The sequence below is a fragment of the Lissotriton vulgaris genome, unplaced genomic scaffold, assembly GCF_964263255.1.
Source record: "Lissotriton vulgaris unplaced genomic scaffold, aLisVul1.2 SCAFFOLD_814, whole genome shotgun sequence".
Taxonomy (NCBI): domain Eukaryota; kingdom Metazoa; phylum Chordata; class Amphibia; order Caudata; family Salamandridae; genus Lissotriton; species Lissotriton vulgaris.
The window spans coordinates 739,466-767,271 of record NW_028244460.1 but is presented as its reverse complement, the minus strand read 5'-3'; the positions used below and the strand labels follow the sequence as shown (position 1 = coordinate 767,271).

The 27,806-nt window shown below is 46.2% G+C and overlaps 1 pseudogene; it reads left to right on the top strand.

Moving 5' to 3' along the window:
* LOC147667240 (uncharacterized) overlaps positions 1-27,508 on the top strand; it is a 121,220-nt pseudogene extending 93,712 nt beyond the window's left edge.
* Positions 27,509-27,806: the final 298 nt, after the last annotated feature.

Sequence of the window (27,806 nt, the reverse complement as noted above, 5' to 3'; positions counted from 1 at the left end):
CTCCCAACTCACTAGGCTGCAAATTTTAATCCATGGATCAGATTCCCCCCTTCCTGGCATTCATAGTGACGTGAGGAGAGCTGCTGAGGCTGAGTGGGGAGCGGAGGAGGTGAGGCCTGTCCAGGGGTCGGGAGGAGATGAGGCCTGTCCAGGGGTGTAGACCAGGTGAGGCCTGTCCAGAGGAGGTGAGGCCTGTCCAGGGGGGCAGAGGAGCAGAGGCCTGTCCAAGGGGTGCAGAGGAGGCGAGGCCAGTCCAGGGGTGCAGAGGAGGAGAGGCCTGTCCAAGGGGTGCAGAGGAGGCGAGGCCTGTCCAGGGTTGCAGAGGAGGAGAGGGGTGCAGAGTAGGAGAGACCTGTCCAGGAGTGCAGAGGAGGTGAGGCCTCTCCAGGGGTGCAGAGGAGGTGAGGCCTGTCCAGGGGAGCAGAGGAGGAGAGGCCTGTCCAAGGGTGCAGAGGAGGTGAGGCCTGTCGAAGGGTGCAGAGGAGGTGAGGCCTGTCCAGGGGTGCAGAGGAGGTGAGGCCTGTCGAAGGGTGCAGAGGGGGAGAGTCCTGTCCAGGGGGTGCAGAGGAGGAGAGGCCTGTCCAGGGGCGCAGAGGAGGAGAGTTCTGTCCAGGGGGTGCAGAGGAGGAGAGGCATGTCCAGGGGCAAAGAGGAGGTGAGGCCTGTCCAGGGGTGCAGAGGAGGCGAGGCCTGTCCAGGGGCTGCAGAGGAGGAGAGGCCTGTCCAGGGAAGCAGAGGAGGTGAGGCCTGTCCAGGGGTGCAGAGGAGGTGAGGCCTGTCCAGGGGAACAGAGGAGGTGAGGCCTGTCCAGGGGTGCAGTGGAGATGAGGCCTGGCCAGTGCTGCAGAGGAGGTAAGGCCTGTCCAGGAGTGCAGAGTAGGAGAGGCCTGTTCAGGGGGGAGGCGGAGGCGAGGACTGTCCAGGGGGTGCAGAGGAGGTGAGGCCTGTCCAGGGGTGCAGAGGAGATGAGGCCTGTCCGGGGGTGCAGAGGAGGTGAGACCTGTCCTGTCGGAGGGAGTTTAGAAGAGGTGAAGCCTGTCAGGGGGAGGCACAAAGAAGGGGAGCCCTGTCCAGCAGATGCAGAGGAGGGGAGGACTGCCCATGGGATGTAGAGGGGGTAAGGCCTGTTTGGAGGTAGGTGCAAAAGGAGGCGAGACCTGTCAGGGGAATGCAGAGGAAGCAAGGCCTGTCCAGGGTGTGCAGAGGAGGTGAGTGAGGCCTGTCCAGGGCGGTGTAGAGGAGGTGAGGCCTGTCCAGGGATGCAGAGGGGGAGAGGCCTGTCCAGGAAGGTGAAGAGGAGGTGAGGCCTGTCCTGTGTTTGGGTGGTTCAAAGGAGGTGGGGCCTCTCCAGGAGGGATGCAGTGGAGATGAGGCCTGTTCGTCCAGGCGGGGTGGTCGAGAGCTGAGTTTAAGTTTGTTAATATTTGTCCCAAGAGATTTGTGTAATGAGTGTAAGTTGCTTGTAAACTGGCCAATTGAAGAACCACAGAGTGAAGTGCCTCAACATATTTTATTATATTACAAGTGATTAATGCAGAGTTACAGACAATATTGCAAAGGCAAAGACCGGGTAAAAGAGGGCGCATCTTTTAGCGTTGCATCCAGAGGTTAGTTCACATATCCAGCAAAATGTGAAGGGCTGCAGAATAACATTCCGGATGAGTTTTTGTTTTAGGCAAAGTTCTGTAGTGAGAATTTTGTTACTAAGCAGAAAAATATCAAAGAAAAAATAATGATGGCTCAGACAAAAATGTTCCAAAAGGGTGATGAAAGTGGTTCTCATGGATTGTATTCTTGTTTTGATTCTGGGTTTGTTGCTGGTGTGAATTTGGATATGCACGGCATTGGTGTGCAGAGTAATGATGTTCAGTATGTGCATGGAGGAGAAGTAGTTCCTCTGGGTCATGGCCGGACTGGGAACCCAAACCAGGCCTGACAATTTTGCCAGACCAGCCCCCTGCCTCTTTTGTTGCTGGGGGTGATATAGCAGCACCACAGCAAAACCAGCCCCCAGTAAGAAATACGTTTCCCAGCACTGAAGAATCAGCCCCCACTCTTCCAGCCCCCCGGGGAAATACCCGAAGCCCGTTACGGCCAGTCCGGCCCCGCTCAGGGTGTAGGTTTTACTGACAGTGGCAATTAAAATACCTCAAACACTAATAATGTGCAGAATAAGAGATGATCCTTGCGATGTTTGCAGGAACCTGGGAAACTGGAACATGAATCAGATGGGATGTCACAGTCAATGGTTCCAGCCCAACTGGCCTCTGTGCTGAGCATGCAGAATCAAAGGCAGATATATTGGAGCATGCCTTCAGTCCCGATGGTCCCAGCCCAACTGGCCTCTGTGCCGAGCATGCAGAATCAAAGGCAGATATATTGGAGCATGTCTTCAGCCCCAATGGTCCCAGCCCAACTGGCCTCTATGCCGAGCATGCAGAATCAAAGGCAGATATATTGGAACATGCCTTCAGTCCCGATGGTCCCTCAGCCCAGTGCAGAATAGAACGCCAACATTCTTAACAAATTTAAGATTTCAACAAAATTCTTTTTTAATTAATAAGGATTTTTCACAACTTGCATCTACACTAGGAGTTTCTACGGGACTGAATCAGACACAATGACGGGTCCTGGGACGGGAGAAGGATTGCATGCTTGGTGCAGTCCTGGAGGTGACCCAGAGTGGCCCTTTTGTAGAAGAAGTAAATGGGAATCCAGCATCACTTGTAATCAATAAATGTGCCTCCCGTTCCACAGTCAGATTAACGGGAGCTCACAACCCACCCCTATTGGGAAAGGAGTCCAAGTTGTAGGCATTACTAATAAACACCTAATAAGCTGTCAGCAAATGTTCCCGTACAAATTGGGTCATACATGAATGGCCACAAACTTAAATTGTGATTAAGATCCAGTTATTATTTTAGGGAATAACCTTGTAAAATGACTTGTGGCTTTTAGGTGAAGAGTCACAATTCATTATTCATTTGAAGGTGTGGTTTATTAAATTTCATTTTGTTGTGCCATATTTTCATGAACATTCATTGATTGCTGTCATTTTTACCTCATCATGAACCATGTCAAAAATGTGTTCTCTCTGTCTAAAAACGTATAAAATGACTGTTTTGGGATATTTGCTGGATTTGTTTTATTTTACACTTTTCCTAAAGGCAGACTACATGTCCGTCCTCTTACTGATATTGGACTTAAGAACTTTTTCTTGATAGTTTGCTATTTGATATTATAGAAAGAGGTTTTCTTATATCTTAGCACACATTTGTTGTGTGTGGTCTGCCTGTTGACTTTACATCAAGAGTTATTTCTGATTCTGGCTTTTGATATACTTTAGAGGCTCCCTTTATGTGATTCTCCTGCAAATATTATGATAATTATTTCTCTGACTGAGTACCCATGTTTATGCCTTCAGTAATTATTTGAAACCTTTAATATAGCTTTGAAGCTTGTTGTAGCTCCAAAGGCAAGGGCCTTTACCAAGGGAGCGGTCCTTTAATGGGCAGTATTGCCAGCGACGGCTGACTATAAGGTCATTACACTGTTTGCCCTATGAGGGCAGAATTTGTTAATTAATAAAACAACGGTGTACCATAGACCGAGGGGCTTGAAACACCTCCGGTACTCCGAACTGCTGTAAGTGTGAATGTTGAACAGTTAACAGCCGCAAGCAGGACCACAGTGGTTAATTGCTGAACATTCACAGCAATAGCTGGTAAAGGAGGCTGAAGTCAGCCCCTGGCTCTCCCTGGGTGCGGCTAAACTGCTTTTCATCATGCAGGTGAATCGGGAGATGCAGGAGATGAGCAGAACCCCCTCTTCCCCCTGAGACTCCAGTGACACTGCAAGCTGCGGGAGGAGGAAGGTGTGTTCCCTGCTGCAGGCTCTATCTATTTCTATTTCTATTTAGGGGGTTTTATAAAGCGCTTGGTGACGCACAACGGCGTGTCCCCGCGCTGAGGAGCAACTCTTACTGGAACCTATAGAAGCGGCATACCCTACTGAGCGAATAGTGCAGTTTTAAGTTTGGCTCTAAAAATTGATTCTGATGGCTCTAATCTCAATGCCATGGGTAGTTTGTTCCATCTTGAGGCTGCAAGGTACCTGAAAGATCTTCCGCCCATTCGAGCTCTAGACACCTTGGGAACGACCAGGAGTCCAGAGCCAGAGGATCTCAACGAGCGGGACGGCTCGTAAGTAGTCAGAAGTCCCTGCAGAGGAAGAGGAGATCTCCCATTGATGATCCGATGGCACGTGCATAGGGCTTTAAATTCTACCCTGCTTCTGACCGGGAGCCAATGCAGAGATCGGAGGGCCGCGGCAGATGCGGCTCTTCTGGGTAGTTTAAGCACTAAGCGGGCAGCGGCATTCTGTAGGACCTGTAGGCGGTTGAGGTTCTTCTCCAAGGTCCCTAAATAGAGAAGATTGCCATAGTCCATCTTTGATGTAACTAGTGCATGCACCAAGGTTTGTCGGGCTCTCACAGGTAAAAACTTCAAAGTCTTCCTGAGACTTTTAAGGGTCCCAAAACATGATCCGACCACCTGATTGATCTGGGGGCCGAAGGTTCGGTCAGTGTCAAACCAGATGCCCAGATTCTTTGCTTTCTGGCACGGAGAGGGTGTTGGGCCTAGGCAGGATGGCCACCATGCTGACGTCCACGCTGATTGGCAGCCCCCCACGACCAGCACCTCAGTCTTGCCTCCGTTGAGCTTGAGGCAATTGGCGGACATCCAGGCAGCTAGATCTTGCATGCAAGCTCTGAAGATGTCCGCCAAGAGACTGGGTGCACGCGACAGGGAGATCACCAACTGCGTGTCGTCGGCATAAGACACCAAACGGAGGCCGTGACTCTCTACTAAGGTGGCAATAGGAGCGACATAAAGGTTGAAAAGTGTTGGACTCAGGGACGAGCCTTGCGGCACCCCCTGGTCCAAAGAAATTCGCTCAGAGTAGTGGTCACCCTGCCTCACTTGGAAGCCTCGGCCAGTGAGAAATGAATAGATCCATTTCAACGCTGCCCCTCTCACCCCTCCTTTGTTCAGACACTGTAGCAGGATGGAATGTGCTACAGTGTCGAATGCAGCGCTGAGATCTAATAGGATTAGAGCCTGGTTTGTCCATCGTCTGCACCCTGTCTGAGGGATTCGGTGGCCCTAAGAAGGGCAGATTCCGTAGAATGACAGGGCGAAACCCAAATTGGGTAGGGTGAAGAATGTTGCCTTCCTCCACATACTTCATAAGCTGTTTATTTACCACCTTCTCCGCTACCTTAGAAAAATAAGGCAGCAGAGAGATGGGGCATAGGTTATCCAACTTCTCAAAGCTAATGTTAGGCTTCTTGCGGAGGGGAAGCACCACAGCCTGTTTCCAGTCCTCAGGTATGGAGCTGGATCTTCTGCCTACTCTTGCCCAATCCATATATTTTGGAGAGGCAGAGACTGTGTATTAGGACATTGTAATGTTGAGAGCAGCGGGCCTATATCAGGTTTTAGACGCTGCTGCTGTTCTGTTGTTTTCAATAGATCTCAACATTCCGATGTTCTAAGCTTTGTCTTGTAAAGGATTTATTTCAAATTCTATTCCTTGGGTCACCATCCTATATGGCTCATAAGACACTGACCCTCCACATCATCCCTTTAGATAATTTATTGATAAAAAGCGGCAACACATTGATGCCTTGTTGCTTCCATTACTCAGCATTCAAACTCTGCATCAGCTTGAACTTGAATTGCAGTTTCTCCGAGAGCATTGGTTCTAATAATCTTAGAGTGTGGTTGACTGATTTATGAAGTGTGGGCAGAATTATGTAAAAGGACATTAACATACCTTTGCAAACCAGATTGTTTTGATTTGCAAGTTTCATGAGCTGTAAATGGAAAGATGGGGGTTATGAAGACGTGGACTGGGTTGTTAGGGTTTGTTCTCTGAGACTGTGGGTGCACTTTATATTCACAGAGACCTTTTCCAGAACGGGATCGTGGTTCTTGGTGAACCAAAAAACTATTTATTCATTAACCATAGTTGCTTCACAATGGCCTCCAGAGAACAAGAGATTCTTTTGTTTTGGAAGTTCAGGACGGTTATTTGTAAAATGTGATGAAGTGTGATTGTCGTGTGATGCAAAACTATTTCTTTACTTCCTTTCAAGGTATTCTGGGATGACCAGGCTGTGCAGCGTGGCTGCCACCCTTGGAGGAACAAAAAATAAAATAATTGTCAGGTAAGAATTCCTATAACTCTACGTTTCCTTTTCCCCTGTTTCTTCTTTCTCTATTCCCTTTCTTGATCTCTGTTTTTTTGTCTCTTCACTTCAACATTTGGCTCCCTCTGTGCACTATTCTTGTTGTTATCAAACTTCTGATAATCACCTGATGGAGCCACATTCCTCCTGGAAATGTTGGGGGGTGTAGTGCAGGTCCGGTCCTTCTTAGGTCAGTTTTTCCCAGCAGCTCCTTAACTATTATCACACTTGTCTCCTCCTCTACACCACGTGATGGTGGTTCACCCTGATTAGAGGTGCCATGCTGTTGCGCTGCTACTGCGTTTAGATAGTGACTGAACGCCAGATCTAAGATTACATTTACGGCAGAATTTAATGATTTTGTCTCCCTTTGTAGGCCTGATTGGGTATTTATTACTGAAACCTGTGCGAGAGTGTGTTCAGGACCTGACCTGGTGGAGGCCATCCCCTCAGGGTATGCTCTGTCAAGACTTGATAGGGAAGGAAGGATAGGGGGATTGGGACTACTTTATAAAGACACCTTCTCGTGCTTCACTGAGGCCCTCACCACTCCCTCAGATCCCTATCAGGCCCTATTTTTCTCCTTGAAGATCCTACTCATTGATAGTTTTGTTCCCGGACCCAGAGGAATGTTTATTCAGGACTTCAGAAATCGGATTGAGCCTTATTTGGCTAGATCCAATGTCACTCTTTTGGGTGATTTTAACTTCCATTTGGAAAAAACACTGTGCTCTGGAAACTATGGACTCCTGTGGCCTTCCTCAGCTGGTGAGGAGCCCCTCTCATACGGCAGGACACATTCTGGACGGGATCTTTTCTAATGATCCTAGGATAGAGGTGAATAATCCCATTCCATTTTTTCTGCGAATTGCAGAATCCCACCCAGATCCTAATTTTAAGAACATGGCGGAGATGAAGAGAAACCGTAGCCACATAAATAAGGAGGGTCTTCTTATTAAGCGTAGCAATTATTGCTGTCTCCCCCACCTGGATGTTAACTCAATCTATGATGATTTTTCCAACTGGCTCTTGGCGGCCCTGGACTCTCTTGCCCCTCTTAAGGAGCATTATGTGGCCAGAAAATGCCCTTCGTGCCCTGGTTCGCCGAAAGGTTGAGAAACCTTAGGCAGGTATGCCGACAGCAGGAAAAAATATGGCGCCGTGAGCTTATCCCAGCCAAAAGGGACCTGCATAAACTCAGATTGAAGGAATACAGGCTAGCTATTAATGAGGAAAAGATTATCTACTATTCCAAGATGACAGAATCCATCAAATCCCAGAGGGAACTCTTCACTGTGATTAATTCCCTCCTAGCCCCCTCGGCCTCTGCCAACACCGAGGTCTCCCAGGAGCTACGTGATAAAAGGGCATGCTTTTTTACTGACAAAATCAAGGACATATATTCCTCCCTGGAGATATCCAATGTTGTGGGGTCAAAGGCCGATCGTCCTTTGGATTCTCTGGTAGCCCCTCCAAAGGATTGCCGCTTGAGCGCCTTTCCCCCTATACTTCAAGAAGAGCCCTCTCCGCTGAAGATCCTGAAACTAGGAAAGGAGGCTATTGTTCCTACTTTGACCGTAGTTCTTAATGCCATTATTAATTCTGGCCAGTATCCCACTGCCTGGAAAATGGCCGTGGTTAAACCTCTCTTAAAGAAGCTCTCTCTGGATCTGGCAGAACTAAAGAACTACAGCTCAATTTCCTGTTGCCCGTCCCAGCTAAAATCTTGGAGAAACACCTGAACCTCCATCTTAGCACCTATCTGGAGGATCATCAGTTGCTTGATGGCTCGCAACATGGGTTCAGAAGTGAGCACAGTACCGAGACGGCGTTAACCGTTGTTTTTAACAACATTCGACAACAGGTCGACGCAGGTCACACCACCTTACTGACCCTTCTGGACCTAACGACAGCCTTCTATACCATCTCTCCCCTTAGATTGGCTGGGAGGCTCCGGGAAATAGGGATTGAGTGCTCCGCCCTTAATTTGCTTACATCTTTCCTTACGGAACAGGCTCAAAGAGTTACGATGGGTCAATTCCTTTCTGCTCCTAAACGGCTGTTCTGCAGAGTTCCCCAGGGATCCTCATTGAGTCCCACCCTTTTAACCTTTATGTAGCCCCGCTTGCCAGGGTTGTAAGATCTTTTGGCCTAGAAGTGTTATCCTATGCTGATGACACTCACATCATGATTAGCATCACTGAGAGTGTTGAAGCTTCAGCAGCAAATTTTAAAAGCTGCATGCAGGCGGTAGCTGCATGGATGGTAGAGAACTATCTAAGACTCAATGGGGACAAAACTGAGATTTTAATTTTCAGAGACAATCAGGAGATTTGGTCCAGGGCTTGGAGGCCAGATACGCTTGGATCTTGCCATCGCCCTGGCTTCAGTGCCAAAAATCAAGGCATCATAGTTGATACTTCCCTCTCCCTGGGCCCCCAAATAAATAGAAGACTCCACCTGCTTCGGAATGACAAGAACTCTCAGAAAGATATGTCAATTTCTCTCCCCCTCAGCGCGGAAACAGGCAGTGGTGGCCCTTGTGTTCTCCAGATTGGATTACTGCAATGTCCTTTATGTAGGGATCAATAAGGGTCTCCTATACCGACTCTAACTTGTGCAGAATGCTGCTGCCAGGCTGGTGATGGGCCCTCCTAAATTCCACTCTGTTGCGGCTACCTTCAAGAGCCTTTCTTGGCTTCCTTTGGGTCGGAGAATTGAGTTGAAAGCCCTGTGTTTGGTGCACAAGGCCTTTTATAATATGGGGTCAGAAGGCATTAAAAACTGTTTCCGAGACATGTCCCTGGTAAGCAGTTAAGATCTTCCAGCAAGAATTCGGTGACTGTGCCTAGATTCAGGAAATCTAGATGGGGGAGAGGTCCTTTTCGCTGGCTGTGGCCAATTTGTTGAACTCCCTTCCTCTTTCAATCTCAATTCTGGAAACTCATTCCTCATTCCGTAAGGCCTTGAAGACCTGGCTCTTTACCAATACGAATCTGTGAGCCCTTTATCTATGGACACCCCTGATCATGATCCCGATCTGCTGCGCCTTGATGCCCCTGGGCTAAGTTGACAGAATTTGTAGTATTGTCATTTCATCAAAGGATTTGAATGAACACCACGTGGCAATATTTTTGGGGGTTGTGCAGGATGCTCAGGCCACATGGGTGGGTGGGGGCTGACGTGTGAAGGCGTCGGGAGGAGATCCGAAGAAGTCTTTAAGTCACTTTCAATTTTTTTCGTCTTTCCCAGGAAGAAAGCGGCAAGTTCTTCGCAGTTAGGCTGCAGATTAAACCCAGAAAGCAGGTTGGGGCTGCCTCTTAGATTGCAATTTAACGAGTTCAAACAGTTTTTTAGGTCTGTTCCTGGCATTGTTTAGCTGTTTCCTAAGGACGTTTGCTTTTGAGCTATGTGTGCGTTTGTTGTAAATGATTCTTAGAGATCTCAGGTGCTGGAGGTGTTCAAGCGAGGAGTAGAATCTTAGATTGCATCTTTCAGTGTTTAGACTACCATTGTACCAAGGCTCGGAGTCTTTGGTGGGTACTCTTTTTCGTTGGAGGGGTGCCATAGAGTCTAGAATGTTTGTCATTGAATTAGTGTAATGATCAGTAAGGTCCTGGACATCTGACATGTCCTCGGGAGGGGGAAGGATATAATTGCTGATAGATATTTCGAGAGTTCCTTTTCCAGTGTCTATTTTTTTATGTGAAGGACAGTGATTCAGTGATGAGCAAAGTGATACAGCGGAGGTCTGTCCAATCACATGGAATGATAGATTCAAGTTGAGTGGAATTAGCTTTAGCGATAATTAGATCCAATGTCACTGCCAGGTTCTGGGTAGGACTTTCGCATATTTGGATCAAGTTTAGATCAGCTAGGAAAGTTTTTAGGCTAATCACTGATTGGTCATCGGGTCAATCCAGTAGAGGTTGAAGTCACCAAGGAAGATTTGGACGCAGTATACACCGTAGTTGGTTGTGATGATTTCCATAATTTGTTCAATGGATGGGAGGTTATCTCCTGGAGGGTGGTAAAACGCATGCAGTTTGTATCGAGGCCTATCTGTACTCAGGATATCGATGCCTAGATATTCACACGAGATGAGAGTAACGTTTTGTGCTTGCTTCAGAGAGATTATTGCCGTGAGTACAGGGGTTACCTCCGCCAGGTCTGTTTGGTGAATCTAATCTGATGATGTCATAGCTGGGCGGTACTAGAATGTCAAGTGTTGGTATGAAGGAGTAATTTAGGCAAGTTTCAGTCAGGTCTAGAAGGTCAAGATCATAAGTAATGATAAGGTCAGCAATATCCACTGCATGTTTAGATGCCGATCTGCAATTGAGTAGCGTACATTTCAGGTGGGGTAGGGCGACAGCGGAGGCATCCTGAGTGATAGGAAATTGCTTGAAGTTGGAATTGTTACCTGCTCTGGGATTGAGCCTAGCATCTCTGTATGGATTTGACTGAAGGAGGATGGAGTAAATATTGTTGTCCGATTGAGTATCTTTCATCCTCATTGGTCGGGTGGGGGTAGGGAATTGTCTTCCAGGTCAAATGAGGAGAAGTTGTGATTGCTGAGATCCCATTGGATGTGCGGGGTGACATCCGTCTACCGTGATTGTTATTGGATCCCCCCTGTGGTGGGATTACAAACACATTAACTCTGGTAAGAAACACTTTGCATAGATTCTACTTAACAAGGCTAAGATTTGGCACACTACATTATATACCAGCATTCTGAAGTAAGGAAAAATGGTCCTATATTTCACCAAACTGCCCGTCTGATGGAAAGACCCCCCAGTCCACTATGCACTTCTTACTGTTTTGTACCTTTTATAAAGATATCCAGAGAATTGTTATAAAACCACTTTTTTAACCAATAGGCGTTTCCATTATAAACATGCTTTTAACTTTTTATGTACTATGGATAATGTCAAAACTGTTTATTGTGTTATTAATTTTATACAAAGGGCGATTAGGAAAAGAAAGGATTTGTCACATCTGGATGCATTAATATCTGAAAAAACTGATGACTGCCTTTAGTTGTGTCATTATTCCATAATGTTGATATAATCTATTATCCTAATCTCAAGTATGTTTATGAATCATTTTTTTTCTTCCCCTTTTGTTATATGTTAGGATTTTGCTCAAAAATGCTTGTTTTGTACATGTGCGATTTTTGCACTGATAATTATCAGAGTACTATATATTGAATAAAGATGTAATGCCTGTTATGAAATACTGTTTTTTTAAAGATGTAAATATTTGAAAACTGTTTTTATTTATGTGTATATAGTACCTTCTGTCTAGTATGCTTTATGGTTGTATATTTTACACCAAATATAGCTGGTTTGACTTGACTTGACTATTGGATTACTAAAGAGAGGGTCTATTCTTACCCATCGGCCTGGTGGCACACCAACAATTAGTGAGCTCAGAGGTGAGGGATATTAGGCTTTAAACCTCAGCCTTAAGTTGCTGAAGCTCTTGAGAGATCTCAGTGAGTTTGGCGTCATTAGTAATGTGGGAACAAGAGGTCGTGATGTTGGCCAGGAGGCCAGGTGAGACTGCTCCGGTTTATGGTGTTAGGGAGAAGCTGCGTTGGGAGAACCAGGGGAGGGGGGAATAGAGATTGAGTTATGATTGAGGAGTGGGGGTGTGGGACTCATAAACTGATTGATGAGTCGATAGGCGCCATGTTATTGGTCATGTTAGGGGGTTCCGAGATAGCAAGTGTCAGTGTTTGGTCCAGAAAGGGTGTCACAGATGCATCCGTGCTGACAGCAGGGGCTCAGCACTTTCACCCATTCTTTTTAATCTACTCATGGAGCCCCTGGCAAACGCATTGAACTCGGCGAACATTCTATATCACCTATATGCGGACGACGCCCAACTGTATATGAAAATCTCCTCACCAGAAGACTTCCTCTCCCTCAACGCTATTCCACAGAATACTCAAGTTGGCTCACTGGCAACCACCTCTTGCTTAACACCAAAAAAACGGAATTCCTCCTCATCTCCCCACCCAATCACACACCCAAGATAGACTTATGGTTAAAACATCTAACTTCCTTTGATTGTGCTCCGCACATCATTGACTCCGCAAAGTCCCTGGGAGTTACCATGGACAAACACCTGAACATGCAGGCACAAATCACTAATGCCACCAAGGGAGCTAATCACCAGATGAGTATACTAAGGAAACTTTAACCCTTCCTCCCACAGACCGACTTAAAAATGGCAATACAAACCCTAGTGCTACCAAGATTAGACTATGGAAGCACCACTCTATGCGTTCTCCCCAAATACTGGCCGACCCGCTGAGGGCATCGCTTAACGCTGCGGCCAAACTGGTATCAGGAACTAAAAGAAATAACTACATCTCTCTGACCTTGAAAGTTCTGAACTGGCTGCCCTACGAGGCAAGAATACACCTAAAGATAGCTTGCATGACCCATAAAGCCCTGCATAGCAATACCCCCAGTTACGTAGCTCTAAAGCTAGTGCGATCGGGAGGATGCAGACAACTGCGAAGTGTGAGCTCACTACTACTTAAACCACAATTCTACCATAAAAAGAGAACAGGCTGCAGAGCATTCCCAGGGATTGCACTGAAGATTTGGAACTCCCTACCTCCAGTGGTACATGGAATCTCTTCCTTTACCTCCTTCAAAAAAGAAGTAAAAATGCTTCTAATAAACAATTTCACATCCTAAGACTTTAATTCTATCTTGACCTCTAGTCACCTGTGCGATCCATATATTATTGCCTACATCTTTTGAATTGAAGGCGAATACCGAATGTATGTTTACTACTTCAACCACCTAATGGTAAATAACTGTGTATTGTGAAGCGTTCTGATTAAGCATGGGCTGAAAATTCGTTCCGCTCGCAAAATTTGCGGATTTTCAGCAATTTCTCAATCCGCAAATCTCGCAAAATCGCTGTAAAATCCGCGAATCCACGAATTTTCAGCCAAGCACTTACAGGGTTACAGCAGCAGGTGCAAAAGTTGAAGCTAATTTTTTGTAATCTTTTACAAAAGGGTTACAAAGAAATTAACTTCAACTTGGGCACCTGTTGCTGTAAGCCTGTAAGTGCTTCCTGGCGCCTCGTTGCCTACTTGCAACTATTCTCTGACCCTGCTCTTACCTTTGAAGCAGGGTCAGAGAATAGTTACAAGTAGGCAATGAGGCGCCTGTCATGAAAATTAAACCTCAACAGGAAGCACTGACAGATATAAAAACAAGCATTTGCAATGCAATAGGTCTCGCATTAGGAACGTTTGAGCTATTGGTCTTGTAAATGACAATTTTTTTTTATTTATGTGTTGGTTTTGAAAATTGCTAAATTAATAGCTTTGTCATTTACAATGCCAATAGTTATAACTTTCGCAAATGTGACACCTATAGCATTTGTAATGCAACATGTTTTGTATTTACGTGACTTAGATGTATTGATATTACAAATTACAATGGCTTTTAATTCGTTTAAATAATTAATACTTAAATAAAAGTGATTTTAATTTATAATGGCAATAGGTTAAACTTTTGTAAATAACTTTTGTGAAGATTATGTTCAGTGTATTTTATTGTGACGAAAATCCAAGAACAGAAGTGAAATATTAACATCTTTTGTGACATTTGTAATAAAGCTTGAAACATTGAGAGAACATATTTGAACCAGTTGTTGTTGAATGGTTGCGCAGATTGATGCTGGGGTGGTGCTGAGTGGTGCTGTGGTGGTGCTGAGTGGTGCTGTGCTGATGCTGAGTGGTGGTGTGGTGGTGCTGAATAATACTGGGAATGTGCTGAGTGATGCTGGGGTGGTGCTGAGTGTTGCTGTGGTGGTGCTAAGTGATGCTGTAGTGGTGCTGAGTGATGCTTTTATGGTGCTGAGTGGTGCTGTGGTGGTGCTGAGTGATAATGTGGTGGTGCTGAGTGATGCTGTGGTGATGCTGAGTGATGCTGTGGTGGCGCTGAGTGGTGCTGTGGTGGTGCTGATTGGTGCTGTGGTGGTGCTGAGGGATGCTGTGGTGGTGCTGAGTGATGCTGTCGTAGTGCTGAGTGGTGCTGTGGTGGTGCTGAGTGATAATGTGGTGGTGCTGAGTGATGCTGTGGTGACGCTGAGTGATGCTGTGGTGGCGCTGAGTGGTGCTGTGGTGGTGCTGAGTGGTGCTGTGGTGGTGCAGAGTGGTGCTGTGGTGGTGCTGAGTGATAATGTGGCGGTGCTGAGTGATGCTTTGGTGGCACTGAGTGGTGCTGTGGTGGTGCTGAGTGATGCTGTGGTGGTGCTGTGGTGGTGCTGAGTGATAATGTGGTGGTGCTGAGTAATAATGTGGTGGTGATGAGTGATGCTGGGGTAGCGCTGAGTGATGCTGTGATGATGCAGAGGGCAGAAAGGCACAAAAAACAGTCTAACCAAGAGCAGAAGGGCAGAAAAACAAGGGAAAAACGAGTCTAACAGAGGGCAGAAGGGCAGAAAAAAACAGTCTACCAGAGGACAGAAGGGCAGAAAAACAAGGGAAAAACGAGTCTAACAGAGGGCAGAAGGGCACAAAAAACGAGTCTAACAGGGGGCAGAAAGGCACAAAAACGAGTCTAATAGAGGGCAGAAGGGCACAAAAAACGAGTCTAACAGAGGGCAGAAGGGCACAAAAACAAGGGAATAACAGTGGGCAGAAGGGCACAAAAAACGAGTCTAACAGAGGGCAGAAGGGCAGAAAAACAAGGGAAAAATGAGTCTAATAGAGGGCAGAAGGGCAAAAAAAACGAGTCTAACAGGGGGCAGAAGGGCAGAAAAACAAGGGAAAAACGAGTCTAACAGAGGGCAGAAGGGCAAAAAAACAAGTGAAAAACAAGTCTAACAGAGGGCAGAAGGGCACAAAAAACGAGTCTAACAGGGGGCAGAAGGGCAGAAAAACAAGGAAAAAACGAGTCTAACAGAGGGCAGAAGGGCACAAAAAACGAGTCTAACAGGGGGCAGAATGAATCCCGCCCTGGGTGTTTGTCCACGAAGAAGCCACCTTTTTCTGCAATACCTTTACGCAACTGGAGTACTTTCTACTGTCTAATCAGTAAGTGCTCCCTCGTTGGCTAAATGTATATGGACAGATTTACAATAACTGGCGCATCCCCAGGGATGCGCCAGTTATTGTGCGCCGCAGCTCCGCCACCCATGGTGCGCCGCATTTACAATGCGGCGCACCATGTTGGAAAAACGGCACAGATGAGTCGCGCATCTGTGCCGTAAAAGCAGAGCATTGCTGGAGTTGCGACGCAGCTCCAGCAATACTCTGGGGGGCCCTATTTCCCCAATGCTGCGTCAAGACTTGTGCCTGCTTTAAGCAGACGCAAGGTTTTGACGCAGCATTGGCCTAAAAGTGACTGAGTGAAATCTTGTAGATTTCACTCAGCCACTTTTAGGAGGCGTTCCTGCGCAGAAACGCCCTCCCCTGCGCCGGAATGCCTCCTGATGGCGCAGGGCTTTACAACGTGACGCATCTCTCAGATGCGTCACGTTGTTAATACCCAGCACCATGGCGCATCTTTTGTGCTGCCGCTGCGTCACAAAAGTGATGCAACTGTGGCACAAAAGAGGCGCAAGCGGCTTGTAAATCTGCCCCATAGTGCTTTTACTACACTGTAGCTAAGTAAAGGGCCAGAAGATGTGTCTCCAGTGACCATGTGTGCCTGTGCCTGTGTTACAGGCTCACATGGTCACTGGAGACACATCTTCTGGCCCTTTACGCAGCTGCAGTTTAGTAAAAGCACTATACATTTACCCAATGAGGGAGCACTTACTGGATTAGCCAGTAGAAAGTACTCCAGGGCAAATCACAAAAAAATCCGTTATTTCATGGGAACATTCACTTATTCGCAGATTTTTTTTGTGATTTCTCAGGGAAATCCGCGAATTTGCAGATTTCGGCCATGCTTAGTTCTGATTCCCTCGCGGATCATTCTTTTTTGACTACTAGTCACCTATGCTATCCATACACTACTATCAACCTCTTTTGTACTGATTGGCGAATACCGAATGTATGTTTACTACCTCAACCATCTAATATTTAATAACTGTATATTGTAAAGCGCTCTGATACCCTCATGGGTCTTATTTGCGCTTTATAAAACTAAATAAAATAAATGTTCAGAGGTAAGGGCCAGAGATGAGGTGAAGGTGTTAGTATCGAGTCAGGGTATTTCAGTGGTCGCTGCTCTAGGGCTGTGATGCGGGGTTACGTTATTATTATGAAAAATGTTGGTTGAAACAAGCTGCAAGGGTAATGGTAAATGAATGCTGTTGGGTAATCTGACGAAGATGGATAGGGAGGAGGGGAAAGGGGTGAAACAATACAAGTAGTGGGGAGAGGGGAGGATACAGAACGAGGTACCCGTGGGATGACTAAAGGGCTAGGATGAGCTTGGGTCAGGGAGGAAACGTATTCATCACAGAGAGTTTGATGAGAGGAAAATTGAATCAAGTAATTCTAGGCTGCGTTCAGATGCTTGGATGAGGATAATCCCATTATTATAAAGGGAGATGGTTGCCTCTGCTCGGCCAACAATAGAGGAAGTTGCAGAGAGTCTGAGACTGTGTGGGGCTTTAGTGGATGCAGTGATCCAGAGCAGAGAGCAAAGGGCTTTCCTTCATTGTGCTGGTCTTTTAATGCAAAAGATAAGGGGCCTTATGTAGGTAATCTCTATTTACGGATTCTTAAATACCGAATTTTACCGATTCTGTATTTAAGAATCAATAAATAGTATGTAGTTAAAAATTAGGTAAATTTTACAGAATCGGTAATATTCGGTATTACCGATTTGTTATTTACAGATTCGGTAATTGCCATTCATTCCTATCGGCCTGGAGGTCCATAGGAATGAATGGGAAGCCATTCACTATTTCCGATTCGGTAAATACTGAATCGGTAATAGGGGGAGCATATTCAAGGGTGGCAGGGTGTCACATTGACACCCTGTTGCACCCCTGAATCGTGCATTTGTGCACATGTGGCGCACATACATGCCCTAAGGACTTTTAAAAAGCACAAAATTGCTTTCTTAAAGGTATTCAATATTTACCACCAACTTGTAGTTGGTGGTAAATAGCGTATCCTTAAATCAAAAATGCACTCACTTGAGTGGTCCCTACATAGGATTTAAGGATTCGGTAATTTACCGATTCTGTATTTTAAGAATTCGGTAATTTACCGGTAATTTACTGATTCCTTAAATTACCGATTCGGTAAATTACCCTATCCTTAAGACCAGCTACCTACATTAGAAAAAGCTAAATACCGGTCGGTAACAGGAAATTTACCGATTTTCGGCCGTTGCCGACCGGTATTAAGCTACCTACACATGGCCCAAGGTCACTTATGGTATCGTCTTCATTCGTGAAGACATAGGGGGTGGAAATAAGGGTTCATGGGAGAAATCTGAGAAGACTGTTTGAAGTTTTTGAACACGCTATTAAGCTACCTACATATGGCCCAAAGTCACTTATGATAGCGCCTTTATTCGTGAAGACATAGGGGGTGGAAATAAGAGTTCATGGGAGAAATTTGAGAAGCCTGTGTTTGAAGTTCTTGAACACGCTTTTAGTTTATGGGGTATATGATAGTGTAGGAATTTCAGGCGTCTGGAACAAGTTTGGAGTCCAGTGATCTTCGAGAAAGGGAATCCATGGCTAAAGGCACCAAATTTCCATAGTGGAAAGAGGGGAGGGACCGGAGTACTGCATGCTCACGTGGGGGGAAGCTTAGGGGAGTTGAGGAGAAGGGGGTATGGTCAGATGAAGGAAGGAAGGAAGGGATGGAGCAAATCATGGGGTGGCTGGAGGAAAGTTCCATGACTCCGTTCTACAAAGACAGCCCATTAAACAACAGCATAATGACAGAAGATCAAGAGAGAAGAAGGTACTCTTTCTTTTGTGGGCTTCCCAGCGTTATATGCATGCAATTACTAGGTGGAAAACAGCAAATCCTGAAGAGAGGGCCCAGCTGCAAATATAAAAAAGGGAAGTTGAAATACATCAGGTCAAACTAGATTATGCAATTAGGAAGATAGGGAAGGGACACTTTGCATCTGAGTTAGTTACCTGTTCGAGGAGCGCGGCGGACCTGCTGCCCAGCGGACCCTTCTTGGTAATTGGAGCCACGACTCGCCGGACCCGCTTCGCGGGTCCCGCAGCGCGTCATCTGCCTGGGGGCTTGACCGAGGAGTTGAGGAGGAGCGCGGGGTCAGGCAAGTGAGCTAGCGGGGCTGCGAGCAAGGCAGGGGACTCCAGCGACCAGGAGCCCCTGCGCGCCCAACCAGCAACACCTGGGCTGCTCTCCCCGCTGGCCACGCCCCCCGCCAACGGAGCCAAAAGCTGCCCCAACCCCAGCGCCTGTGGGACACTTTGCATCTGAGTTAGTTACCTGTTCGAGGAGCGCGGCGGACCTGCTGCCCAGCGGACCCTTCTTGGTAATTGGAGCCACGACTCGCCGGACCCGCTTCGCGGGTCCCGCAGCGCGTCATCTGCCTGGGGGCTAGACCGAGGAGTTGAGGAGGAGCGCGGGGTCAGGCAAGTGAGCTAGCGGGGCTGCGAGCAAGGCAGGGGACTCCAGCGACCAGGAGCCCCTGCGCGCCCAACCAGCAACACCTGGGCTGCTCTCCCCGCTGGCCACGCCCCCCCGCCTATCACCAAATCAACACATAGCAGCAGCATCTTAAGGAGTGCAGGACCTCCGCTTCGCGGGAGCGAGCGGGAGCGACCGGGAGAAGCCCGGGACAAGGGCGGGACCGTTTTAGGCCTGAGAGGCCTGAGAGGCCTGGGCTGGGCCACGTTATTTGGCCCTACAAACAGTCATTGCACGTGAGTCTGTTACCTTTATCTTACGACAAGCCACCCACTGACCATCATGTGCACACGAACCACACGAAGTAAAACCGCAAGGGGACTTGGTGGCTCTAGTGGGACCTTGGATGACTTTTTATTTAAGACTAATATGGCGATTGACCACGAAATCAACAAAATGCAACACAGAGTCTCTCTTGAACTTGATGCTGCCCGTAAATTGTCTCTTAATATTGCTTCCTCAAAAAAATCGTCACTTGGGAACCTTGCCCTAGCACTTACCCCTGAGAGGACAACAGGCCCTCGCCCCTTGCTGACTACAGCTGATATACATCACTGCCCCTCTCAGCCTTTAAGTGACCTGGTTAGGGAACCTCCATCTAACCCGGTGGAGGATGTAGTGCCAGTTAAACCTGTAGTCAGCACAAGCTCAAAGGCGAAGAGCAAATCACCTAGGGCTCCAACAAGGGCTAACACCACTGCGAACAAAAAGGCGCTGCAGCAAAAAAAGAGCATGGCCAGATCTGCCTTTGCTCGCAAGAAGGCAAAAATTGCGAGAGCCCAGTTCTTTAATTGCCGACGCCCTTTGTCTGCCTCAGCTCATGGTGAACCAAACGATAACACCCACACTGACAGCATTGCTTGTGCCACCACCCACGCTCCAGATGGAGCTTCAAATGTCACCAAGGTGGCGGCTTCCCCTGGTCTACGCGTAGAGGGGTCAAGGGAGGGAAGTTCGGGTGGGGCGGAGAGGGACAATGGGGATGATGAGGTATTTATACACACTGTTTGGGTCACTCTTAAGAAATTACTCACCCCCATGGAGCTCAAACTTACTAGAATAGAAAACCATCTGCTTGAGATGGATAAGACAATAGTAACACTGGCTAGCCTTAGCCTCAAGCAAATGGAGTCTAGACTCTCACAGGGGGGGGGCTCACCATTACACTGTCTAGAAGTAGATGCATCTGCTTCGCTTATTGAACGACCCAAACCTGTACCCAAACCACGCACAATAATAGGGAATAGTACCCCCAACATGCCAATTGCTAAAGCAGGCCCCACCAATGTGCCCCCTGCACCGCCCCCTGCACCACCCAAACCCAAGCCTAGTGCGCCTCGAGCAGGGGCCGAATCACACACTGCAGGACCAAAACCTAAACCTCCAGCAGATCGACAAACTATTCAGTCAGCCCCCAATGCTCAGCCACCCCTTGAACCTAGCAGACTAAACTTCCGTGGGGGCTATATAGATTTACCGCCGGAAGCTAGTCCATATGTCGCTGTCTTAGCCGGTGTACCGACCCTTGACCCACTAACAAAAGAGGACCATTGGTCCCTCAAAAACAAGGTCATACACTGGCTAAATACAAACAGACAGCTCCCTAGCCATCAAAGAAGCCAGGTTCTAATGGTCCGAAGAGTACCGTGGATTGGACCGAGCCACAAATCCATCATGGGGGATTGTATAGTGGTGACATTTGCTGATCCCAATACTGCACACCATCTTTGCTCATGGTCCCCTTGCATAAATGACCAGTCAGTCGTCGTTAGACCCCTCACTTTTTTCTATCCCCCTAGGAACTTGGATAGGACAGGGGGGACTTGGTCTACAATCCAAAAGTCTAGAAATAGGGGCTATAGGTATGCGGGACCTAGCCAGAGTAGTTGGTGGCAGGAAGTTCCCACGTCTAATATGTTTGGCTGTCTGGAGGAGGTTGACTGACTCGGGGGAGAAAACATTAAAGGGGAGCTGACAGTCTCTAGTTCGAACATCACAAGTGATGATAGTACACGCTGCCAAACGTCGACTCCACCTGATCCAACTTGTGTTCCCACTGACCACTATTCTTATCAAGCAGATATAGAAACCCCGGCCCACCCTGTTTCCCCTTGTACCGATAGCCCAGATAGCCAACTTAAAATAATATCTTGGAACATTGCGGGTCTTAGGGGTCGCTTGGACAATGATGACTGGGTCGATTACATTTCCTCCCACGATGTCATCCTGTTCCAAGAAACCTGGTCAGTAGCCCCACTCTATAGACAAGGCTATCTTAACTTCTACAAACCGGCTACTCAGGGCATGAAGGGTAGGGCGTCGGGTGGCCTCTGTATTTGGATAAAAACTAGCCTGGGCTTCAATATTAGAGAAATTGCAGGGATAAATCCCGACATACTTTGCATCTCATTAAGGAAGGCAAACTGCAAAGAAATACTCCTCATTAATATTTATGCCAGAGGTTGCCAAGGTGGCAAGAAGCAACCGATCCTTAACGATCTGGAAGCCCTCTTGTATGAGCACAAAAGTGACCAACTCACCATAGTGGCAGGGGACTTAAATTGCTCATTTGAGCCTATCATGAACCTTGCCGAAGATGTTGGTTTAGACGAGGATTCTGCATGGAACATTCCCCCGTTAACAATTACCAAGGCAGTTAGGGGAACGGAGGCTGCTCTCCATTGGCTTGGGCTGTGTCTGGAATGGAGATTCCGAGCCGTAAATGGTCGCAGCTCATCTGATAAGGAGGGGAAGCCAACTTTCGATAATGGGTCTTGCGCAAGTCGCATTGATTATATACTCATTAATATCGAATCTTGGGAATCCATGGCTGACATGATTGTAGATAGCAGGCCGGAGAGTGATCATAACCCCCTCTCTCTAGTTCGTAAGGCCCCAGGGATAGCACCACCACAGGAGGAATCAGATTGTATCACATCTGACCTCGTCTTATGTGACAACAGAAGACGGGTCAAATGGTCCAAGGTGATATCTGACCCTGAGCTTGTCAACCAGATAGAAGAACTGGTTCTTAACACCAAAGAAAAGATGTTGGCACCCCCCCCCCAGCGACCTGCCCACGACTAATAATGTTGACCTTCACGAGGCATGTTTCGTGGCAATTAAAGATCTTCTCACCAGACCATGCCGGAAATTAAAGGCTAAGCAAAGCAAGGCCTGGTACAATAAAAACTGCAGGGAAGCCCATGGTAAACTCATTGCTGCAGTCAAGTCTAGAAACTCCCCGGCCATTAGAACAGCGAGACAGATCTATAAGCGTACCATTTGGGAAGCTAAAAGGGACTGGGATGACTCATATTGGCATGATCTTCTTCATGCATGTGAGTCTTCCAACCAAATCAGATTCTGGGAGATAGTTAGGCGAGGAAGGGGCTTGGACACATCATCCCCTGAAAATTATGTTCCAGCCGTAGAATGGGTGAAATTCTTTTCTGCTCAATTTGCTATCCAGAATGCTCCCCAGTTGGCCGAGGTGCACTCACCAGGAACCCAACCAGTTTCCCATGAAAATAGACTTGTCTTTAGCTGCTCTGACACCAAACATGCTTTAGGATCCATCCAGTCCGGGAAAGCCCCAGGCACTGACGCTGTACCAGCTGACCTCTTCAAATTAAACCTAGATCTGTGGGTCCCCTACATTACTATCTTAGCTAATTCAATAGCAGCCGGGGAAAAAATACCGCAGTCTTGGAAAGGGGCTGAAATAATACCGGTTTTTAAAAAGGGGGATCGATCCTTACCAAAAAATTACCGTCCAATCAGCCTGATCGACACCATCCAAAAAGTGGTAGCACGAATGGCCCTAGCTAGAATACAGGGGTGGATTGAGCAAAACAACATACTCTCCCCCCTGCAGGCAGGGTTTAGGTCAGGCACCAGCACTCTAGATCAGGTCTTTCGGCTAACCATGCTATACTGGAAGGTGGTTTTTTTGGGCGGGGGGGTCATATATGCGGCCTTTGTCGACCTTCGGTCGGCATTTGATATGGTTCCCAGGGCCAAACTTTGGGACGCCCTTAAAAGCATGGAATTCCCCCCAGACCTTTTAGACCTGGTGAAACGCCTCCACGAGGAAAACTTTGCGCGTGTAAGATGGGGCAACCAGGGACAGGTGACTCCTAGTTTCCCTGTAGAACGAGGAGTCCGGCAGGGCTGCGTGCTAGCCCCTACATTGTTCCTCTTGTTCATCAACCGGGTGGTTGCTTTCTTTAACGAAATCCACACTGATGCACCCACCCTGGGAAACACAAAATATCCTCTGCTAATATTTGCGGATGACACCCTGCTCCTCTCAAGGACCCGCAGTGGTCTGCAGGCGGCCTTAAATAGATTTTCTGAGTTTTGTACACAAAATGACCTCCAAATTAACACAGACAAAACCAAATTTATGATTTTTAACAAAAACAAGCCCATCACCAGCTCATTCTCCTTGGAGGGTGTTCCGATAGAACAAGTTAAAGTGATGTCCTATCTGGGCGTAACCTTGGACCATCAACTTACTTGGAAACCCCAGCTGGAAGTGACAGCCCTTAAGTTTATTCGCCTTTCTGGATGCCTGTTAAAGGAACAGAAAAAATCACTAACTAAGCGTATCACACCTGCCTTAAAAATACACGATGCCAAAGTGAATGCAGCTATACTGTATGGTGCGGATATTTGGGGGTATATAGGTTTGTCTGCCCTTACTAATGCTCAGAACAAGTTTCTCAGGATGTTAGTGGGTCTCCCCCAATCTTCCCCCATTACTCCCTTGCTTTTAGACTTAGGATGTAAACCGCTGGGTGAGATGGCCCAGTACCGTCTTGTTGCTCTTTGGCGTCGCCTCTGGACGACTGAAGAACTTAGCTTATTTGCCCAAGAGCTTGGTGAAGTTAGAGCATTGTGGGGTGCCCAAAAAATCCCTTGGCTCAGGGAGGTAAAGCGTATACTGTATCTGATGGGCCTCCCAGAGCTATGGCTACACCCTGAATGCTCAAACTTCCCATCAAAAGCTGAATTCAAAGAGCTCTTCTGGGCTGTTAAAAAATCCGCTCTGGTCTCCCTCTCAGCTGCTAACAACCTAACAGGTCAGTTTCTGATGCACAAATTAACCCCTTTTTTGGAACCATACTGGGACTTGATCAGTAAGACGCTTGATCGCAAGCTATACCATCAGTTCCGAGTGGGAACCTTACCGATCAAGTCCTTTACTGCTAAGTGGGCATTGAATTCCAGCGATAAATGCCCCTTTTGCCCTGATCATGCAGAAAGTCTGGGCCATGTATTCTTTGCATGTCCTGTATATCGACAGCCCAGACTAAAATGGTTGAGACCAATTTGTAAAACTTTAAATTGTGGGGACAGCCACACAGCCCTTCTCAAATTAAGAGATCTACGCACTGCTAAACCTGTGATTTGTGTAGCAAAATTTTTGGGTTGGATGTGGCTTATCCGTGTAAAGAATCTGTAAACTGTTTTATCAATTTTAATGTCTTACATCAATTTTAATGTAATGGGGGCTTCTTTGTACAATGTTGTTTATTGGAATTGTTTTTATCTGTGTCTTTTATGAATTTTTTATTCGAAATAAAGACTAATTGAGTTGACTTGACTTGAAGATAGAATCCAGAAGAGAGGGATAGGGGGGATAGGATGAACAGTGGACTAGAATGCACTTGGAAATTCGACCCATCCAGTCTGGAAATGTAAGCAGAATTAGTAAACAACAACATTCTAAGATGGCCTCCACCTTAGAAATACTTTAAAGCTACAGAACATGATGGTCCTTCTTTCATGTCCACAAGAAGGACATGCTAAGTTCTTTGTCAATATCTAGATTCCTAGAGTCTTAGAGGTGCCAACATTTTAGATTGGGCAGGGACTTTATATGGGGAGAGGGTCGATACATGATGCAGGTTCTACAAGGCTCAGATAGAGCCCCTTTACGCCACAAGGGCCCCAAACACAATCAGCGCACAAAAGGCCCCCATAATCAAGCCTTGAGACAACAGTGAGGGGAATCCTCCTGAAAAAAGAGTTAGTAGTTAGTAGTGAATGAAACCAGGCACCCCAGTGAATAATAGGATTTTATGCATGGCACAACATTCTGATATCCACCTTGCTGTCTTGAGTCTTCCTGATCCTTCTCTTACTCTAAGAGCTGTTCTTGTTTTAACAAAACCTTGACCATATGCATCTACCTAAAGCTGTAACTAGTATATGAGTGCTATGCGAGCACCCTTTTTTAGCTAAGTTACTCTATGACCCCTTTGCTGAAATAAATAAGATGTGGCGTATTCAAAGGAACTGTTATGCAAATATCTCTGTATGGTTAAATGTGTCTTAAATATTTCTTCATAAGTTTCAACAATAGTAATAAATGAGATGCTTTTACAATCAATTAAAAATTGTATATGCACATTCTGGTATTTTCCATTTAAGTAATTTAAATCTTTTTACATCCGACAGAAAACAATCCTTGATTGCACAAAATGTTTAGGAATAATGAAGATAATACTGTAAATCTGCAAAAGCAAAGTCAGAAACATTGAGTTCCAGTATTCAGGAAAACATAAGTGCCGACAGAGGCAGCCGAACCTGAACATAAACTGACAGATCTTTGAAGTACCGTCAAGGGCAATTCGGTGATTCTACGAGTCTCAGCTGTCACCTCCGTGCCTCAAGATGAAGAAATTACCCCCTAGAAAATTAAGGCAACACTGATCAACCACTTTTTGTGTAAACATGTCCAATACCAGCTCTGATCATGAGGTGGTTACAGCAGTACTTTGCTTCCTAAAGTGATATCAGGCCACCATTCAGTGCTAAAGGTGTATTGAATGGATCTTTCAGGCCATTCCACAGCAACCAGCGAAAACCACAGTTAACTGAAAGTTAAAAGAAATGAGGGATCTGCTATATAAAACACAGAGTATATTTACCAAGACTAAAACTGCATCAGAGAACACACACAGAAAAGCCATACAAATGCAATGCATGTCTGAAGTGCTTTAGTCAATTATCAGGCCTAAAAAAGCATCAGCGAACAAACATAGGGGAAAAACCCATATCATTGCAGTGAATGTGGAAGTTTTTTTATGGAATTATCAAAACTCATGAGTCATCAGCGAACACACACTGGGGAAAAACCATTCAAGTGCAATGAATGTGGGAAGAGCTTTATATATTTATCAGGCCTAAAACGGCATCAGAGAACACACACAGGGGAAAAAACATATCCTTGCAGTGAATGTCCGAAGAGCTTTAGTCTGTTGTCAGGCCTAAAACAACATCAGAGAACACACACAGGAGAAAAACCATATCATTGCAGTGAATGTCTGAAGAGCTTTAGTCAATTAGCACACCTAAAACAGCATCAGAGAACACACACTGGAGAAAAACCATATCCTTGCAGTGAATGTGGAAGTAGTTTTAGTTCCTCTTCAGGATTAATGTATCATCAACAAACACACACAGGGGAAAAAACATATTATTGCAGTGAATGTGTAAGTAGTTTTATAGAATTATCAAAACTCATGAGTCATCAGCGAACACACACTGGGGAAAAACCATTCAAGTGCAATGAATGTGGGAAGAGCTTTATAGATGTATCACCCCTAAAACTGCATCAGAGAACACACACAGGCGAAAAACCATATCCTTGCAGTGAATGTGGAAGTAGTTTTAGTTCCTCTTCAGGATTAATATATCATCAACAAACGCACACAGGGGAAAAACCATATCATTGCAGTGAATGTCTGAAGAGCTTTTGTAGATTATGGTACCTAAAGGAGCATCAGAAAACACACACTGGGGAAAAACCATTCCAGTGCAATGAATGTGGGAAGAGATTTTGTCTCTCATCAGTCCTACATAGACATCAGCGGACACACACGGGAGAAAAACCATACCATTGCAGTGAATGTGGAAAGAGCTTTAGTCGATTATCACACCTAAAACTCCATCAGAGAACACACACAGGGGAAAAACCATATCATTGCAGTGAATGTGGACGTAGTTTTATTACATCTTCAACATTAAGGATTCATCAGCGAACACACACTGGAGAAAAACCATACCATTGCAGTGAATGTGGGAATAGCTTTTGTCAATTAACAAACCTAAAACAGCATCAGCGAGCACACACTGGGGAAAAACTGTAGTGCGGCCCCTAGTGTCACGCTATTATTTGCTAAAGTTAGCCTGAGGTAGCAACCATTTTATCTATGTGTCTTTTTATTTTTGCGCACAACACTCTGTATCTTCTTGTGCAAAATACCTTTGTGCCCACATGAGCTCATATTGTTATAGTTTGCTCATTGCGTACAAGGTCGATAAACAAGCCACTGTGCGTTCCACTTCTGGTCAATCCGCACTACCTAGACATAACATTAGGCACTTCTTTGCACGATTGAGAAATGCTTGCATTTTACTAACACGCAGCAGCTTTCTCGAGACAGACGGAAGACTAGAGCCTTGCTGAACCTATGATGTAACCTTACTCCTACGTTCTAAGATGAGGGGTTCCCCAGAATTGGCCCAGAGAGCTTCTTTTATATAATATACCTATTCCTACCAGGGGAGGGTGGTCTAGGCGCTATGGCCATAATATCCACTGGTCATTCAGAATGATCTCTCCCTTCTTATTTTATGGTATTGTAACTTTGATCATTGTTTTTATCTTATGTATTATTCTTCTGGTCTGGTGCTAGCTCATTGACTGCATCATAGAACTACGCACAGAGTTTGTTAGTTGAAAAATAAACACTTTAAACTTTACATAGACTCTGCATTGTTTGGTGTGGACAAGCACAGGTAAGTGAGCAAAAGGGTGTGCATTGCTACGACGACTCTGAGAGGTCGGGAGTTCCGTGTTCTGGGTTTGTCTAAGCATTAGGTATCTTCGGATGGTCTGGGGAGCTAATGAGACAC